The sequence below is a fragment of the Mauremys reevesii genome, linkage group 9 (genome assembly GCF_016161935.1).
Source record: "Mauremys reevesii isolate NIE-2019 linkage group 9, ASM1616193v1, whole genome shotgun sequence".
In the NCBI taxonomy this organism is placed as follows: domain Eukaryota; kingdom Metazoa; phylum Chordata; order Testudines; family Geoemydidae; genus Mauremys; species Mauremys reevesii.
The window spans coordinates 62,842,257-62,860,573 of record NC_052631.1 but is presented as its reverse complement, the minus strand read 5'-3'; the positions used below and the strand labels follow the sequence as shown (position 1 = coordinate 62,860,573).

At 49.2% G+C, this 18,317-nt stretch overlaps 1 protein-coding gene across 4 annotated transcripts in view; it reads left to right on the top strand.

Annotated features, from left to right (window-relative positions):
* The first annotated feature begins 1,248 nt into the window (after nucleotides 1-1,248).
* The window catches only part of LOC120371762 (Krueppel-like factor 5), a 77,224-nt gene continuing 60,155 nt past the window's right edge, over nucleotides 1,249-18,317 (top strand). Inside the window, exons 1-2 of one of the 4 annotated variants that reach the window (XM_039487965.1) lie at nucleotides 6,745-6,778; nucleotides 17,658-17,802. The gene's annotated coding sequence lies outside the window, so the exon portion shown is untranslated. Of the gene's footprint in view, nucleotides 1,349-6,744; nucleotides 6,779-17,657; nucleotides 17,803-18,317 lie in introns of those variants that run through there. The other 3 variants (XM_039487967.1, XM_039487966.1, XM_039487968.1) reach the window with 3 other exon arrangements.

Sequence of the window (18,317 nt, the reverse complement as noted above, 5' to 3'; positions counted from 1 at the left end):
ATCACAGTGTGTGAAGTCACCAATGTGCTAGGCACTGGACCGACATGAACAAAAACAAAGTCCCAGGCCCAAGGAAATCAGTGGCACCGAAATACCTTGCAAGACCGGGACTTTACACCTAAGTAGTAACAGCACTAAATGCAGAACAGGTGGGGAGATCCTGCACAGACTTGTTTTACTGAATCTGTGGAAGGGGGTGGGGATAGAGCTGGAGGGAGAGGAGGAGGAGAGGCAAGGGAAATGGGAGCTCCTTGGAGCCCCAGGCAGAGCTCAGGGCCCCATTGTGCTAGGCCATGCTGAGCAGACGTGTAATGAAAGAGTCAGTCCCTGCAGCTTACAGTGGAATTGTCTCCCTGGAACGTTTGCAGGTATTTCCTTGCCTTTCTCTAAGATGCCATCCCACCAGCCTTTACTCTGCCCCCTCAAACAGGGGCTGCCTACTCTGCACCTCAGCTGTCCCTGGACAACTGCTGCCTCTACCGACTCAGCTGGAGGTGCGGGGAGAATGCAAACCTGGGGGTCGGGTACCCATCGCACCTTGCCCTCTCCCACTATATTTGACATTTGGCTTGTAACCCTGCTAGGGGAAGGTGGCAAGAGCCAAAATAAGCAGCTCTGTTGACATCAAACTGGGCATGAGTCCGATGGTGCGATTTGGCTCGAAGCTGCTGCCAAAAACTAGCATGTAAAAATCATGTGGTGCTCGGTGGGTATGAAACACATCAGACACCACAAGAGATCGAAAAGCTCAAGAGCCAAGCCAAAGTGACGGGGGTGGCTGGAAAATCAATCAGTTAGAAAGCAGCGTGTTTGCTGGCTGTGAGGTGATTTGGGGAATCAGGCTGTGGACAACTGATGAATTTCACTTGGATTTTATCAACTGTCCGCATGCCTAGGCCTTATGACTGTCCTTTGCTATGCACTGCCTCATGTTCTTTGTGCTGGGGTCTACAACTGACAGTCCTTAAGGGCTATCAGCTGGTGAATAGACCTGACTGGGCAGAACAATGGGATGGCTGAAGGAAGCCAGTTTTCTCTAGCTTCCTTGCAGGAGGCTGGGGTTTGGAGCAGTGGAATTTCCACAGCAACAGAACAAAAGAATCAGCTGTTAGTGGTAGGGCTTATAAATTTGAGGGGCTCGTAGGACATGAGAGAGGAACAGAAAAGGCAAGCTTTTGTAGCATAGGGGACTGCTTTGACTGTGGGGCCAGCCAAGGCCATAAAAGGCTGACCTGGAGGGGAGAGAGAGACTCACTCAGTGATACGGAGAGGAAGCTGTGAGCTGCAGGAGAAGGATCCTGGATGCCCTGGAGGACTTTGGCCTAAGGCCAGAGGATGCTCTGGTGTGGTGAGGAAACTGAGGCAGTGAATGGTGTAGAGGGTGTTTATGTTTAGAGCTATGTATCTAAAGTAAGAGTTAGCAAAGCCAATGCAGCTGTTTGCTTCCCCTTTCGTGTCTCCCCAAAGAGTTAACTACAAACCCAGAGCACTCACAAGGGTGGGGCTCTGGGAAAGGGTGTGCTTGCACTAATGTGGAGTCTGGGGGGAGGGGCTAAGGTAGCTGGGGCATGGGGCCCATTTCCATGAAGGGGTAACAGCAGAGAGTCTATGCCTGGGAAGTGTGCCAGAGAGCCTCAGAGGAGAGACAGCGCTGCGCCCTACTGAGGTCAAGGGACGCTTAAGAGCACATGGGTCTTATGCAGCAGCCTGGTGAGTGGCCAGCTGGGGCCAGGCTGCAATGCTGTGCCATGCAAATGTACCTCCTTGGTGCTGTCATCAAAGCTCGTAAGTTAAGCAGGGAAGCGCTTGTCCGGTACCTGTCTGGGAGGCCTGTGAGAATGTCCCAGGCTGCTGGAGGACGTAGCACTGTATCCAAGTGGCACAGCGCCACTGGGGATCATAGTGGATCACAAGCTAAATATGAGTCAACAGTGTAACACTATTGCAAAAAAAGCAAACGTGATTCTGGGATGTATTAGCAAGAGTGTTGTAAGCAAGACACGAGATATAATTCTTCCTCTCTACTCTGTGCTGATACAGCCTCAATTAGAATATTGAGTCCAGTTCTGGGTGCCACATTTCAGGAAATGCTCGATAAGTTTATGGAGGGGATGGTATGATGGGATAGCCTAATTTTGGCAATTAATTTGGCAATTGATCTTTGATTATCAGCAGGTAAATATGCCCAGTGGTCTGTGAGGGGATGTTAGATGGGGTGGGATCTGAGTTACTACAGATAATTCTTTCCTGGGTGCTGGCTGGTGAGTCTTGTCCACATGCTCAGGGTTTAACTGATCGCCATATTTGGGGTCAGGAAGGAACTTTCCTCCTGGGCAGATTGGCAGAGGCCCTGGAGGTTTTTCGCCTTCCTCTTCACCATGGGGCATGGGTCACTCTCTGGAGGATTCTCTGCAGCTTGAGGTCTTCAAACCACGATCTGAGGACTTCAGTAACTCAGACATAGGTTAGGGGTTTGTTATAGAAGTGGATGGGTGAGATTCTGTGGCCTGCGTTGTGCAGGAGGTCAGACTAGATGATCATAATGGTCCCTTCTGACCTTAAAGTCTGAGTCTATAAAGATGTGGACAAAGTGGAGAAAGTCCAGAGAAGAGCAGCAAAAATGATTAAAGGTCTAGAAAACATGACCTATGAGGGAAGATTGAAAAAAAAATTGGGTTTGTTTAGTCTGGAGCAGAGAAGACTGAGACGGGGGCATGATAATAGTTTTCAAGTACGTAAAAGGTTGTTACAAGGAGGAGAGAGAAAAATTGTTGTTCTTAACCTCTGAGGATAGGACAAGAAGCTTGGGCTTAAATTTCAGCAAGGGCGGTTTAGGTTGGACATTAGGAAAAACTTCCTAACTGTCAGGGTGGTTAAGCACTGGAATAAATTGCCAAGGGAGGTTGTGGAATCTCCATCATTGGAGATTTTTAAGAGCAGGTTAGACAGACACCTATCAGGGATGGTCTAGATAATACTTAGTCCTGCCATGAGTGCAGGGGACTGGACTAGATGACCTCTCGAGGTCCCTTCCAGTCCTATGATTCTCTGACTTTGTTCTCTGTCTGTACAGGCAGCTGCCATTTTGTTCAATGGAGCAATTGTAGCATGCTGCAGACAAAGAACGTTTTATGGGAAGAGGTCCCCTGAGGATCATGCAGGGCTGCCCGGGTGGGGGCAAGTGGGGCAATTTGCCCCAGGCCCCGGGCCCCACAGGGGCCCCCAGGAGCGTTTTTCGGGGCCCCTGGAGCGGAGTCCTTCACTCGCTCCGGGGGCCCAGGAAAACTCTCGGGGGGCCCAGGCCCCCGGAGCGTCTTCTGCTCCGGGTCTTTGGCCCCGGGGCAGAAGGACCCCCCACCGCCGAATTACCACTGAAGTGGGACCCACCGCCGAAGTGCCGGGTCTTCGGCGGTAATTCGGCGGCGGGGGGCCCCTGCCATGGGTCTTCAGGGCACTTCGGTGGTGGGTCCCGGAGCGGAAGGACCCCCCGCCGCCGAATTACCACCGAAGCGGGGACCCCCACCACCGAAGACCCCAGGCCCCCTGAATCCTCTGGGCGGCCCTGGGATCATGGACAGGAGAGTGTGGATTATATTTATTCAGAGGTGCAGGCAGTGCACCTGGGTCCCTTCTGTTCTCTTCTTGTGGCACAGAACAGTCTCTTGCAGGCTGGATGCTTTAGTTTCACCTGGGTTCCTGGGCTCAGTTCCAGGCGACTGGGACATGCGGGAGGTCAGCCTGGATGATCTGGTTGTCCCTTCTGCTCTTGAACTCGACGGTGTCCCCGAGCTAAGCCAAAGGGCAGCATGAGGGCAGGTGAAACATGCAGGTAAGTGTGACTGATGCACAGGGCAGGGAATAACGTCAGCCACTCATCGATGGTTCCAAATGAACTGTCATCTCCCAGGGAAAGGATCTGGCCCTGGCTCAGAGCCACAAGAGTAGAGCTAAGCAGGCCTCAAACAAGGAGGGGCCGTTGTGATGAATGAGAGCTGCAATTAAATTAGACAGGATAAAATCCCTCCTGTTTTAGGACCTAACCCTGCCATTAGCTGTTCGGGGATAGGGAGGAATGGCCCCTATGGGCAGGCTAGATCAGAATTATCCATTAAAGGGTTTTTGCACCTTGCTCAGAGCCAGGTATTGGGCTAGGTGGGCCAATCATTGGTTTGCTCTGCTCTGGCCTTCCCATGAGACACATATATTTTGTTATTCTGTGTTTTCCTGTTTTCCTTGCATCTCTAATAAAAAACATTTGGGCTGAAGGGACAGGGCTGCTCTTTGTGTATGGAGAAATAGTGCTTGGTTCTTAGACAGTGCTAGAAACGGGCCTGGGGATTTAGAGAGGGGCAGTGTTTCCTCCGAAGCAATGAGGAATACGTGCCCTAGCATGGTGCTGGGAGGCGTTCTGCTGATGCAGGAGTCAGACAACTTAGACCCTGGGTAGATTGGTGTGTTCATGGTGCAATAAAAGACATGGCATGGCCATGACTTGCCCAGGTCAACTGGCTCAGGCTGCAGGGCTAAAAATGGCAGGGTAGATGTTCGGGATGGAGCTGGAGCCCGGGCTCTGAAAATCCATGAGGCAGGGAGAGTCTCAGAGCCCAGGCTCCAGCCTGAGCCCAAACGTCTGCACTGCACTTTTATAGCCCCGCAGCGCGAGTCAATTGACCTGTGCTCTGAGACTCGGCCCTGTGAGTTTTTTATTGCAGTGTAGAGGTACCCTTAGGGACCAGATCCTCAGGCATCTACCTCCCACTGTTATCAATTGACATCCCATCATCCGTATCTTTAGGTGCCTCCGTACCAGTAACAATCTGGCTCCAAAGTGCCTATGTCACTGTGGAAATGGAACTTAGGCTCCTAAGTTACTTGGGCCCTTCTGAAAATGTTACCTCCCCCTCACCTATCCTCTCCCACAACCTCTCATGATGGACAGAGGGACATTTTCAAAAGCACCTAATAGATTTAGGAGCTCCATGTTTAGGAGATGATGGGACTGGAGTTCCTAAATCGCCTCAGCCCTTTGGAAAATCTCTCCTTAACTCTCTTGCTGTCCTTGTCATAGTCCAGTTGGGCAGTTACATTCTACTGATCTATATCCAGTGGTCTCAACTGACTAGGGCATTCTTCATGTCCCACCCCCAGCTGTTGGCAAGTGCTCAGAGGCTACAAGAGGTGGCTGCAGTTCAGTGATCCCGGAAAGTCCTTTTTGGCCCTTCAGCTCTGTGTCAGTATGAGTTGTTTACTGCAGGTGTTGGCATGCAAACATCCTAAGGCACTTTACTGCACGGGGAGAAGAAAGTGAGTAAAAGGAAAAAATTGATTTACGTAATCTACTGGAGATATTTCTAATGCACTCATTGCTCTGGAATCTGAGTCCTGTCCTGCTCACAGGTCTTTGCTAGGGGAGTTCGGTTCTCCCAGGGCAATCCCCATTTCCTACAGTACTGAAGTTTTCCATGAACCAGGCCTGTTTTGTATCATCTCCCTGATGTTTAGCTTGGGGCAGGCAATGCTGGAGTGCTGCATAGCAGATGATCCTTTGAATTTTGCCAAGACAGCTCATTGATTTGAATTCTTCACCCCAGGAATCACTGATCCTCCAAGCAAGCTGGGATGGGGGCACGGGGAGGGAGGGGAAGCAAAGGATTTTTGGGTGGTGATGATGCAGGTAAGGAATTTTTGCTCTGCTGGAGTTCAAGGTCTTGCATTCTTACCCACTTTGCCAGATCATCATTAGAAAATATTACCCATTGAACTTGGGGTGGCTTTAGTCTAAGCAGGTTGAGCACATTTCTGAGCTGCAGGATTGCATTCTAATTCAAGTTCTGCCACAGATTTGCTGGGTCACCTTGAGCAAGTTGCTTCCCCTCGTGCCTCAGTTTCCCCATTTGTAAAATGAAGGTGGTAATACTTTTCCAGGGTGCTAGAAGGCACCTTGTAAAGACTGAGCACTGCTTAAAGCAAAATTAGGAGAAGCCAGGTCTGATTTCCCTTCACGCTCAATGCAGGGATAGTAGAGAGGGCCACTTGGGGTGTGTTTGGATTGGTTAAGATTTTGTCAAAGCAAAAAATGTATTTTGCTTTACCCACTGCTATACCAAATGCGACATGCAGCATCCAATTGGACGGCTCAATACTGACCTTGCTATTGAGGTATTACAATCCCAGCCAATCAGAAGCCTGCTGGGTCATAAACGCAGGGCATACTCAGTGAATACACTGTAATCTGTCTGGCTGTAGCTCACAGATTGCATCTTCTGAGTTGATCTGCATGGAGCTGGCTAGGTAATACCCAACACCCAGGAGCCCAGTGCTAAACTGTGGCCTCAAGTGACCCTAGGACTGCTGTAGATGGGAATAAGCAGCCAGATTCTTATGTGAGCTCAGCACATGGTCTGCTGAGTGCTGTGCAAATCTGGCCCTCAGAGGGCCATTGTTAGATCACTGGGTCATAGGGCAGGGACTTGCAGCACCTTGCACAATCAGGATTGGGGCCTCGGTGCACTAATGTCATCGTCGGTTGTTACAGGATCAGCGCCTCCATTGGCTTGACCTTCATTTGCCATCAGGAGCTGGGCATGCAAATATGGGCAGCTGACAGAGTCACACCACCAGAGATGCCAGCTCCCATTGCCTGGGATGGTCACCCATTCACAGCCACACCATCCCTGCCCTCCACACACACCCGTTTGCAGCTCAGGCTGTGAGAAGCAGCTCTGTGGCAGGAGTGAACCTGCACTGGGAGCCACCATTCCACTGCGTCCGTTCGCAGGTGAGCCTTGGAAGTTAGGCCTGGTCCACACTGGGGGGCAGTGTCGAGGTAAGATACGCAACTTCAGCTAGGGGAATACCGTAGCTGAAGTCGAAGTATCTTATCCCGACTTACCTCCCGTCCTCACTGCTCGGGATCGATGTCCACGGCTCCCCCATCGACTCCGCTACCGCCACTCGCTCCGGTGGAGTTCCGGAGTCGACGGGAGCGTGTTCGGGGATCGATATATCGCGTCTAGATGAGACGTGATATATCGATCCCCGCAAAATCGATCGCTACCCACCGATTCGGCGGGTAGTCTGGACGTACCCTTAGATTCACCCCCCATCTCTTCAGCCACTGCGGCACATGTATGTCGCTGGGATGTACCATGTGGGATGGGGAGTAGGGCATCTACCCTGGCTGTTTTACTTTTGAGGATCTGATCCAGGGCCCGCTCCTTTATAGAGGCTCCCATTGGATTAGGCCCTATGTACACCTGTTAGAATGGCCCTTTTTATTGTTGGTGGGCAGTACTTCACTGCCTTTTCAACCAGGTCTCCTTTCCCTGTCACCACACCCGGGTCCGTCTGTGCATGGTGGCTTGCACGTTGCAGATGGGCATTGTGGCTAGTGCATCCTAGCAGGCAGCGCTCCTCCAATGCCTTTCTTGTGTCTTGCTGCTGATCCCCATGTGTTCGCAGTACTGGAAGGGGGAAGCCCACGGCACTGCTAGCGGGTGAGTGAGATAAGACCCTGCTGTTTGGGAAAGGGCTTGGCCTCCTTCCCCAGCACCCATGGTTATTCTTTCTAAGATTATGATGTAAAACTATCCATTAAGCACATCCTAGATGGAGTGTGGCTTCAGAACTCTGGCATGTGTCACTGCTCAGTGTTATTTACCTAGCAGGGCTGGGATCCTACTGAGACAGGAAGCAATAATCAGATTAATGGCTCTGTTGCATAAAAGGGGCCTTCGTACTGCAGCGTGCCATCAGCTGAAGGCTGAGGCGGTGTGATGAGATGGGAAAGGAGGCAACATAGGGATCTCCAAACTCCTGGGGTGTTGGTGCATAAAACAGTTGCTGTACCATTGTCTTTGTTGTTTGATATTTACAATGGCACTTAAAGGCCCCAACTGAGATTGTTTGTACAGCACCTGGCACAACAGGCCCCAAAGAGATAGAGACAGGCCTTGTCCCAAGATGCCTCCAGAGCTGTGCAAAATGTTTTCAGATGCAACTTTGTTCCAACAAAAAGCAGATTCAGGTCAGCTGAAATGTCTTGCAAATTCATGTCAAATTCACCCAGATGTTTCTCTCCCTCCTTTCTTTCCCCCCACAAATAAAATCTGAAAAGCCTAAACATTTTGGTTTTACACTTTCATAGATTCATAGACTTAAGGTCAGAAGGGACCATTATGGTCATCTAGTCTGACCTCCTGCACAATGCAGGCCACAGAATCTCACCCACCCACTCCTGGAGTAAACCCCTAACCTATGTCTGCACTATTGAAGCTCTCAAATCGTGGTTTAAAGACCTCAAGGTGCAGCGAATCCTTCAGCAAGTGACCCGTGCCCCATGCTGCAGAGGAAGGTGAAAAACCTCCAGGGCCTCTGCCAATCTGCCCTGGAGGAAAATTCCTTGCCATATTTGGGGTCGGAAATCAGTTAAACCCTGAGCATGTGGACAAGACTCACCAGCCAGCACCGAGGAAAGAATTCTCTGTAGTAACTCTGATCCCACCCCATCTAACCTCCCATCACAGACCACTGGGCATATATACCTGCTAATAATCAAAGATGAATTAATTGCCAAAATTAGGTTATCCCATCATACCATCCCCTCCATAAACTTATCAAGCTTAGTCTTGAAGCTAGATATGTCTTTTGCCCCTACTACTCCCCTTGGAAGGCTGTTCCAGAACTTCACTCCTCTAACGGTTAGAAACCTTCGACTAATTTCAAGTCTAAACTTCCTAGTGTCCAGTTTATATCCATTTGTTCTTGTGTCCACATTGGTACTAAGCTTAAATAATTCCTCTCCCTCCCTGATATTTATCCCTCTGATATATTTATAAAGAGCAATCATATCTCCCCTCAACCTTCTTTTGGTTAGGCTAAACAAGCCAAGCTCTTTGAGTCTCCTTTCATAAGACAGGTTTTCCATTCCTTGGATCATCCTAATAGCCCTTCTTTTCCAGTTTGAATTCATCCTTCTTAAACATGGGAGACCAGAACTGCACACAGTATTCCAGATGAGGTCTCACCAGTGCCTTGTATGATGGTACTAACAGATAAGTCCCATTAGGGGGAGGGATAGCTCAGTGGCTTGAGCATTGGCCTGCTAAACCCAGGGTTGTGAGTTCAATCCTTGAGGGAGGCCACTTAGGGATCTGGGGCAAAAATTGGTTCTGCAAGTGAAGGCAGGGGGCTGGACTCAATGACCTTTCAAGGTCCCTTCTAGTTCTAGGAGATTGGTATATCTCCTTATCTTTACTGGAAATACCTCACCTGATGCATCCTAAAACCACATTAGCTTTTTTAACGGCCATATCACATTGGCAGCTCATAGTCATCCTGTGATCAACCAATACTCCAAGGTCCTTCTCCTCCTCTGTTACTTCCAACTGATGTGTCCCCAATTTATAACCAAAATTCTTGTTATTAATCCCTAAATGCATGACCTTGCACTTTTCACTATTAAATTTCATCCTATTACTATTACTCCAGTTTACAAGGTCATCCAGATCTTCCTGTATGATATCCCGGTCCTTCTCTGTGTTAGCAATACCTCCCAGCTTTGTGTCATCCGCAAACTTTATTAGCACATTCCCACTTTTTGTGCCAAGGTCAGTAATAAAAAGATTAAATAAGATTGGTCCCAACACCGATCCCTGAGGAACTCCACTAGTAACCTTCTTCCAGCCTGACAGTTCACCTTTCAGTATGACCCATTGTAGTCTCCCCTTTAACCAGTTCCTTATGCACCTTTCAATTTTCATATTGATCCCCATCTTTTCCAATTTAACTAATAATTCCCCATGTGGAACCGTATGAAAATCGAGGTCAATTAGATCCACTGCCTTTCCTTTGTCTAAAAAATCTGTTACCTTTTCGAATGAAACGTTTTAATCTTTCACTTTGCAAAACTTTTTGTTTTTAATTTTACTTCAATTTTGTTTAAAAAAATATATTAAAGGTTAAAATAAAACAGAAACTGAAAGTTTCATTGAGGGTGGAACGAAAGGGAACATAAAAGAAGTCTGGCTGAGTTTATGGGTTTTTTTAAATGCTCCATTGTGAAAGGCTTTTCCAAGGGGCTTCATGGAAGCTGTGCAGCACAGAGCCCTTGGGAGAACTGGCCATAGGCAAATTGAATCCTGATTTCCTGAGACTCAGTCCAGTGCATTAACCAAACAGCTCCTCACCCTTTTAAGTCTGACTGGCCCGTGCTGTACAATGTTGTCCTCTGAGAGCCAGGTCTTTTCAGTGGTGATCAAGAGAGTCCGTTATAATATATTATACTCCTAGCATTTTCCAGCTGAGGATCTCAAAGCACTTTGCTAACATCTATGAGCCACATTCCCTGTGATGTAGGAAACAGGGCCGGCTCTACAGTTTTCGCTGCCCCAAGCAGCGCGCCGAATTGCCGCCCCGGGCGGCGGGGGCAGTCCGTGTGCCCTTAGGGCAGCAGGTGCGTTTCCGCCGCTGCGGCAATTCGGCGGCAGCTTCTATGTTTAGTTGAAGCTGCTGCGGACAGCTAAACATAGAAGCTGCTGCCGAATTGCCCTCACCGCAGAAAGGCGCACAGACTGCCCCTGCCGCCGAGGGTGGCAATTCGGCGTGCTGCTTGGGGGCAAAAACAACAGGGACTGCCACCCCTTACAGAATGCTGCCCCAAGCACCAGCTTGGAATGCTGGTGCCTGGAGCCGGCCCTGGTAGGAAAGTGTTACTGGTGGCTTTTCTCTATGCTGCAGCAATGCACATCAGAAGGGTGCAAGTTGCTCTGACGTGTTGCGCTCTACCTGCCCTGTGTAGACCCTGCTGGCGCACTCTAAAAGGTTCCTAATGTGCATTAATTAGGACTGCTTCAAATGGACTACATCAATGTGCAGGGGTCGGCAACCTCTGGCACACGGCTCACCGGAGTAACTTGCACCCTTCTGATGTGCATTGGCCTGGGATGGCGAACCGCGGCCAGTGGGAGCCGCGGTCGGCTGAACCTGTTGACGCGGCAGGTAAACAAACTGGCCCGGCCCACCAGGGTGCTTACCCTGGCGAGCCACGTGCCAGAGGTTGCCGACCACTGTTTTAGAGCATGTCAGCAAGGCCTACACAGGTCAGTCATGGTACTATGCGTCCGAGCGCTCTACAGTTTACGGCCCTGTGCTGGGCATGGCTGTGCCAGGCAGACAAGCCCTGGATCAAATTTTGAAAAGGACTAAGGATCCTAAATCACTAACTGCCGTTTTTCCAAAAGTGGTTTAGGGCCAGATAGTTAAAGGTATTTAGGTGTGAACTCAATGAGAGTTAGGCATCTAAATATCTTTGGGGATCTGGGTCTTAGTCTCCTAAGTCACTTAGGCACTTTTGAACATTTGACCCTCTATCCCCACTTTACAGATGGGGAAACTGAGGCATAGTATGAGGGAAATGGCTTTGTGAAGGTCCCTCAGGTGCGGGTTTATCATGGTTTCAGATAACCTCCCCACACCAAGATGCCTACAGGAGGAAGCTAAGCCCAAGGCTCAAAAAAATGCTTTCCTTTCCAGGAGATGGCATCCTCTTAAGCGGATGTTTGCTGACTCGTATACATCGGCATCCGTGCTCCTTGTGCGTCACTCTGTGAACAACCTGTTTATTTATAGTACCTTTCGTTAGTCATTCATCATTTGATATGTTCTTGAGAAGGGACTTAGCCCCTTTTACACTAACCAACAGAAGGCGGGGAAACCACAGCCTATTGTACATTCATTCCATCTCAGATCCTGGAGCTGGCTCAGTTTATCACTGCAAGGGACAGATCGGAAATGCAGAGTGAGGGACATTCTGGTTTCTTGTTCTTGGGCTTTATCTACATGGGGTTGAAAGGTGTGCATGTGGGGGATGGGGTTGATTAGCATAAGTATTCTGCTATAGCTCTTCTGGAATAACTCCTGCTGCATGGATACTCAGTTCTCAAATAGAAACGATTTTATTCCAGAACAAAGTCCACTTTTATTTTAGAATAGAGTGTCTGCATAGGAAGCTATTCTGGAATAGCTAGAGTGGCATATTTAATTCTGGAATAGCTATGCTGGTCAATTTCTCTTGTAGATTCAAACCCTTAAAAGCTGAGGCTGTGCTACAATTTAAAACAAAATCCAGCAACCCGTTTTTGGGCAGTCAGCCCACCAGGTTGCTTCTGGTCAGGGGCGGCTCTAGGCACCAGCTAACCTGCCAAGCAGCTGGGCGCAAAGGGGCAAAGGGGCTAGGGGCGGCTGGGCCGGACACCTGCAGTGCCGGACCTGCGGGCCTGACCGGACCGCGGCGGCGGACCCGCGACGGGCGAGCGCGCGCGGCGGCGCGGCGCGGCTGCGCGCCGACCTCGCGCAGGCATGACCCGCGAGCATGAAGCCGGCCTGCGCCCCGCCCGCCCCGCCGCAGCCCGTGCCGCCCGCGCCGTCGGGTCCCCGCTCGTCCGTGACCTGGGCGCAGGGAGCTCCACGGGCGGCGGAAGAGAGGGGACCGCGGGAGGAGAGGAAGGCGGCGCAGCACACCGCGCTGCCTGGGGCAGCCTATTTTCTAGAGCCGCCCCTGCTTCTGGTCACTGGGTCAGATGGGACCATCTCAAAGTGAGGATACGAAACACGTCAATCAGAATGAGTGGACCACAGAGACAAAACCATCACCCTACTCCTTAGCCTTGGGGTCCATCAAGCTCACAGATGGAAGCCAGGACTGTCATGGCCGCAGCACGGATGATATATTGTACATGCAGAATGCACGGCCCTTGCAGCTGCTAAGCGTCACATGTCAGAGGGGTAGCCGTGTTAGTCTGGATCTGTGTCTGACGAAGTGGGTATTCACCCATGAAAGCTCATGCTCCAATACATAAGGTGCCACAGGACTCTTTGTTAAGTTTCACATGTGGAGTAAGTGGCTCTCTTGGCCATGGTGTGGCTGATACAGTTCACTTGTGGAACCTGTAGCTCCTCTAACCTAAGGCCTGGTCTACACTAGAGGGGGGTGTCGATCTAAGGTATGCAACTTCAGCTATGTGAATAGCGTAGCTGAAGTCGAAGTACCTTAGCTTGAATTACTTACCCGTCCTCACGGCGCGGGATCGACATCCACGGCTCCCCCGTCAACTCCGCTACTGCCACTCGCTCCGGTGGAGTTCCAGAGTCGACGGGAGCGCATTCGGGGTTCGATATATCGTGTCTAGATGAGACGCGATATATCGAACTCCGAGAAATTGATTGCTACCCGCCGATCCAGCGGGTAGTGAAGACGTACCTTAAGTGGAGATGACACATTGTATGCTCTTAGAATCATAGAATCTCAGGGTTGGAAGGGACCTCAGGAGATCATCTAGTCCAACCCCCTGCTCAAAGCAGGACCAAACCCAACTAAATCATCCCAGCCAGGGCTTTGTCAAGCCCGACCTTAAAAACCTCTAAGGAAGGAGATTCCACTACCTCCCTAGGTAACCCATTCCAGTGCTTCACCACCCTACTAGTGAAAAAGTTTTTCCTAATGTCCAACCTAAACCTCCCCCTCTGCAACTTGAGACCATTACTCCTTGTTCTGTCATCTTCTACCACTGAGAACAGTCTAGATCCATCCTCTTTGGAACCCCCTTTCAGGTAGTTGAAAGCAGCTATCAAATCCCCCCTCATTCTTCTCTTCTGCAGACTAAACAATCCCAGTTCCCTCAGCCTCTCCTCATAACTCATGTGCTCCAGCCCCCTAATCATTTTTGTTGCCCATTGCTGGACTCTCTCCAATTTATCCACATCCTTCTTGTAGTGTGGGGCCTAAAACTGGACACAGTACTCCAAATGAGGCCTCACCAGTGCTGAGTAGAGGGGAATGATCACATCCCTCGATCTGCTGGAAATGCCCCTACTTATACAACCCAAAATGCCATTAGCCTTCTTGGCAACAAGGGCACACTGTTGACTCATATTCAGCTTTTCGTCCACCATAACCCCTAGGTCCTTTTCTGCAGAACTGCTGCCCAGCCATTCGGTCCCTAGTCTGTAACAGTGCATGGGATTCTTCCGTCCTAAGTGCAGGACTCTGCACTTGTCCTTGTTGAATCTCATCATATTTCTTTTGGCCCAATCCTCTAATTTGTCTAGGTCCCTCTGTATCCTATCCCTACCCTCCAGCGTATCAACCACTCCTCCCAGTTTAGTGTCATCTGCAAACTTGCTAAGGGTGCAGTCCACACCATCCTCCAGATCGTTAATGAAGATATTGAATAAAACCGTCCCCAGCACCGACCCTTGGGGCACTCCACTTGATACCGGCTGCCAACTAGACATGGAACCATTGATCACTACCCGTTGAGCCCGACCATCTAGCCAGTTTTCTATCTACCTTACCGTCCATTCATCCAGCCCATACTTCTTTAACTTGCTGGCAAGAATACTGTGGGAGACTGTATCAAAAGCTTTGCTAAAGTCCAGAAATAGCACATCCACTGCTTTCCCCTCATCCACAGAGCCGGTTATCTCATCATAGAAGGCAATTAGGTTAGTCAGGCATGACTTGCCCTTGGTGAATCCATGCTGACTGTTCCTGATCACTTTCCCCTCCTTTAAGTGGTTCAGGATTGATTCCTTGAGGACCTGTTCCATGATTTTTCCAGGGACTGAGGTGAGACTGACTGGCCTGTAGTTCCCTGGATCTTCCTTCTTCCCTTTTTTAAAGATGGGCACTACATTAGCTTTTTTCCAGTCGTCCGGGACCTCCCCCGATCGCCATGATTTTTCAAAGATAATGGCCAATGGCTCTGCAATCTCATCGGCCAACTCCTTTAGCACCCTCGGATGCAGTGCATCCGGCCCCATGGACTTGTGCTCGTCCAGCTTTCCTAAATAGTCCCGAACTACTTCTTTCTCCACAGAGAGCTGGTCACCTCCTCCCCATACCGTGCTGCAGAGTGCAGCTGTCTGGGAGCTGACCTTGTCTGTGAAGACAGAGGCAAAAAAAGCATTGAGTACACTAGCTTTCTCCACATCCTCTGTCACTAGGTTCCCTCCCTCATTCAGCAAGGGGCCCACACTTTCCTTGACTTTCTTCCTGTTGCTAACATACCTAAAGAAACCCTTCTTGTTACTCCTAACATCTCCGGCTAGCTGCAACTCCAAGTGTGATTTGGCCTTCCTAATTTCACACCTGCATGCCTGAGCAATACTTTTATACTCCTTCCTGGTTATTTGTCCAATCTTCCACTTCTTGTAAGCTGGTTTTTTTGTGTTTAAGACGAGCAAGGATTTCACTGTTAAGCCAAGCTGGTCGCCTGCCATATTTACTTTTCTTCCTACACATCGGGATGGTTTGTTCCTGCAACCTCAATAAGGTTTCTTTAAAATACAGCCAGCTTTCCTCGACTCCTTTTCCACACTGGCTGAGGTGCACTTTGTGCAAGTACTTTTGATTTTCTTTTGAGATAGCCTGTCCTATGTGCAAGGGGAGGAATGCACAGCAGGAAACCTAGTCTAATCAGTAGTGAAAAGGAAGCTGTGTACTATGTACATTTGGTTAACTGCAAAAGAACACAGGGTAGGGAGTACAAGCTGATGTTATAGGTTAACCTAGTGTTGATCTCCTGTTGCAGTCAAGAAGCCATGCAACAAGCAGGAGTGAAGAGGAGAAATAGGTACTTACTGGGGTTGGAGGAATGGGGTCTTTAGATACCTTAGCTCTCCCTTTGTACATGAACACCATCTACCCAGACCTCCAAGGCCTGGTCTCCCCTCCCACTCAGGCCTATCACAAAGCTAGTGTCTGCGGAGAAGGCAGGACAGAGGCTGGGACTAGAGTGAGGTGCAATTATTCTACCAAAACTTTTTCCAGCAAAAAACACACAGATTCGATGACACTGAAACATTTTGGAATTTGTGGTGATTTTGCCAAATTGTTTTAGTTGGAAAAAAACTTTTAAAGAAAAAAGAAAAACAATGGAAACATTTTGATTTTTTTCAATATGGGACGACTGTTTTGAAATTAAATTAAATTTTATTCAAATAAAAAAAAGTTTGAAATCAAAATATTTTATTTCCAACTCTGCAATTCTCTAAAAAGTTTGAAATATTTCTTTTTTTTGTTTGACTCGAAACAAATTCCTCTCTCTCTCCCCCACACCTGCCGCTTTAGTTTGGAATTAACTTCCAGCTAACCGAAAATCTGTTGTTTGCACAGTTCTAACTGGGACAGCTGCAGTGGATATTGGTGGGGATTGGGAGTGATGGCCAGAACTGGGAATCATGCAGCATGTTGTCAGAGTTTCCAGGTGATTTATCACTTCCAGTCACTGTGGCATGCAGCAGCGGGCCATGGGAGTCCCAATGATCTCCCAAGGGAATACCGTGATGTAACTGCTACATCTGGCAACACTGGCCCCGGGGGCCCTTAACCTCCACAGTCAGCAGCACTCAACCAGTTCAATCAGCCTCTTGAACCCCAAGCACATGAAACCTTATGCATAACATATATGATCAGCTCCTTGGTGCGTTATTGACACGCTGTGTAAGCTTGTCTCTCTCACCAACCGAAACTGGCCCAATAAAAGGGATTTCATCACCCGTTTGGTCTCGCTAATATCTTGGGACAAACACGGTTACACCACCACTGCAAACACTGTATCATGTTACACAGGCAGCTTTGCACCTTGATATAATTAGTATGAGATCTCCTTCCTAGCATGGCCTGGGCAGACTGACAGCGCGCAGGAAATCACTGGCCAGGTTGGAAGTCAAGCATGCTTGGCTCCTGGTCTTGTGCTCTGTTTCCCAAAGTCAGGACTAGATGCAAGGCTCATTGGTTTGATGAGGCTTTCCCTCAACAAACTCTGCCCTGCAAACACACAATAAATACACAATTTTCAATTGCCTATAAATTAATCAGAGTTTTTTATTTGTATGTTTGTTTGTATTTGTTTATGTTTATTGTATTATTATTTGCATGTTTCAATTCTTGGGAGCAACTCTGACTCTATACTCATGAAGGCAACATAAGCACCTAGATTAAATAGAGAGGATAGCATCCGATTCTTCATAGCTTTCCGCTTGCAGTAGTCCATCTCTTACACCAGTATCAGTGACTGGGCAATTCTGATTTGGCAGCACCATACATCCCTGCTACACTGCCGCTGCACAAGTGTAAATATCTCTGCAAGGGGCAGCACAGGAACTAGAGAATCAGGCCCCCAGACTCTAGGCATGATGGATAGAGGGAGGTGTGTGTCAGAGAATGGGTGGATGGCGAGAGAAGGGTGTGTATGGGGATGGATAGATGGAAGGATGTGTATGCGGATGGAGATCTAGATAGACATCTTAACCTGAAACAGAGAAGATAGCTCAATAGATGGGAGTGTATGGGGATGGATAGATGGGTACCTTTCCCCCACCTAGTGCCTGTCTATTTAGATGTTAAGCTCTTTAGGAGCCATCTGCTACTCATTGTTTGTACAGCACCTAGCACAACGGGCCCATTCTTGGTTGGACCATAGGCACTTCCACAATAAATATGATTAAAAATAATAGATATTGCTTAAGCTACATCAATGACTTTAGAAATCACTTTAATCTTATTAATACAGTATTTCCTCACTATCACCATCCCTGTCACATGACTCTGTCACTGCTTTTATATTTACTAACTTATCTCTCCCTGAACTCTTTAGCAAGCAAGATGCCTTGAGGAAAAAAAATTTGGTCGTGGAAAGCCAACAGTGTAACAAGTTGCTGCATTCCTGCCAAGCAGCCCTTGAACCTTCTGCTGCTAGGGCCCTGACTTCAGACAGCACTTGCACGGGAGCTGACGGTCAAGTAGGTTCCAGCATTAGAGTCAGTGGTGTCTAGCAGTTAGATCATAGGCGCTGACTTCCCCTCTTTTCCCTGGGTGCTTGGCCTGCCCTCGTCCCCACTCCACCCCTTCCATGAGGCCCTGCCCCAGCCCTGCCCCCTCCCACACCTGCCCTGCCCCCATTCCACCTCCTTCCCCAAAGTATCCACCCCAACTCTTCCCCTTCCCTGCCCCTATTCCAACTCCTTCTCCAAATCCCCGCCCCGCCCCCCCTTCTCCGACTCCTCCACTGAGCGCGCCACATTCCTGCTCATCCCCCTCCCTCCCGGAGCATGCTAACGCTGCCAAACAGCTGTTTGGCGGTGGCCTGGCGGGAAGTGCTGGGAGGTAGGCGAAGGAGTGGGGATGTGGCATGCTCAGGAGAGGGGGAGAATGGCTGGCTGCTGGTGGATGCAGCCCTGGAGCACCTATGGAGTTGGCACCTATGGATTAGAGTACAGGACTGGGACACAGGATGGGGGCGTCAATTACTCAGACA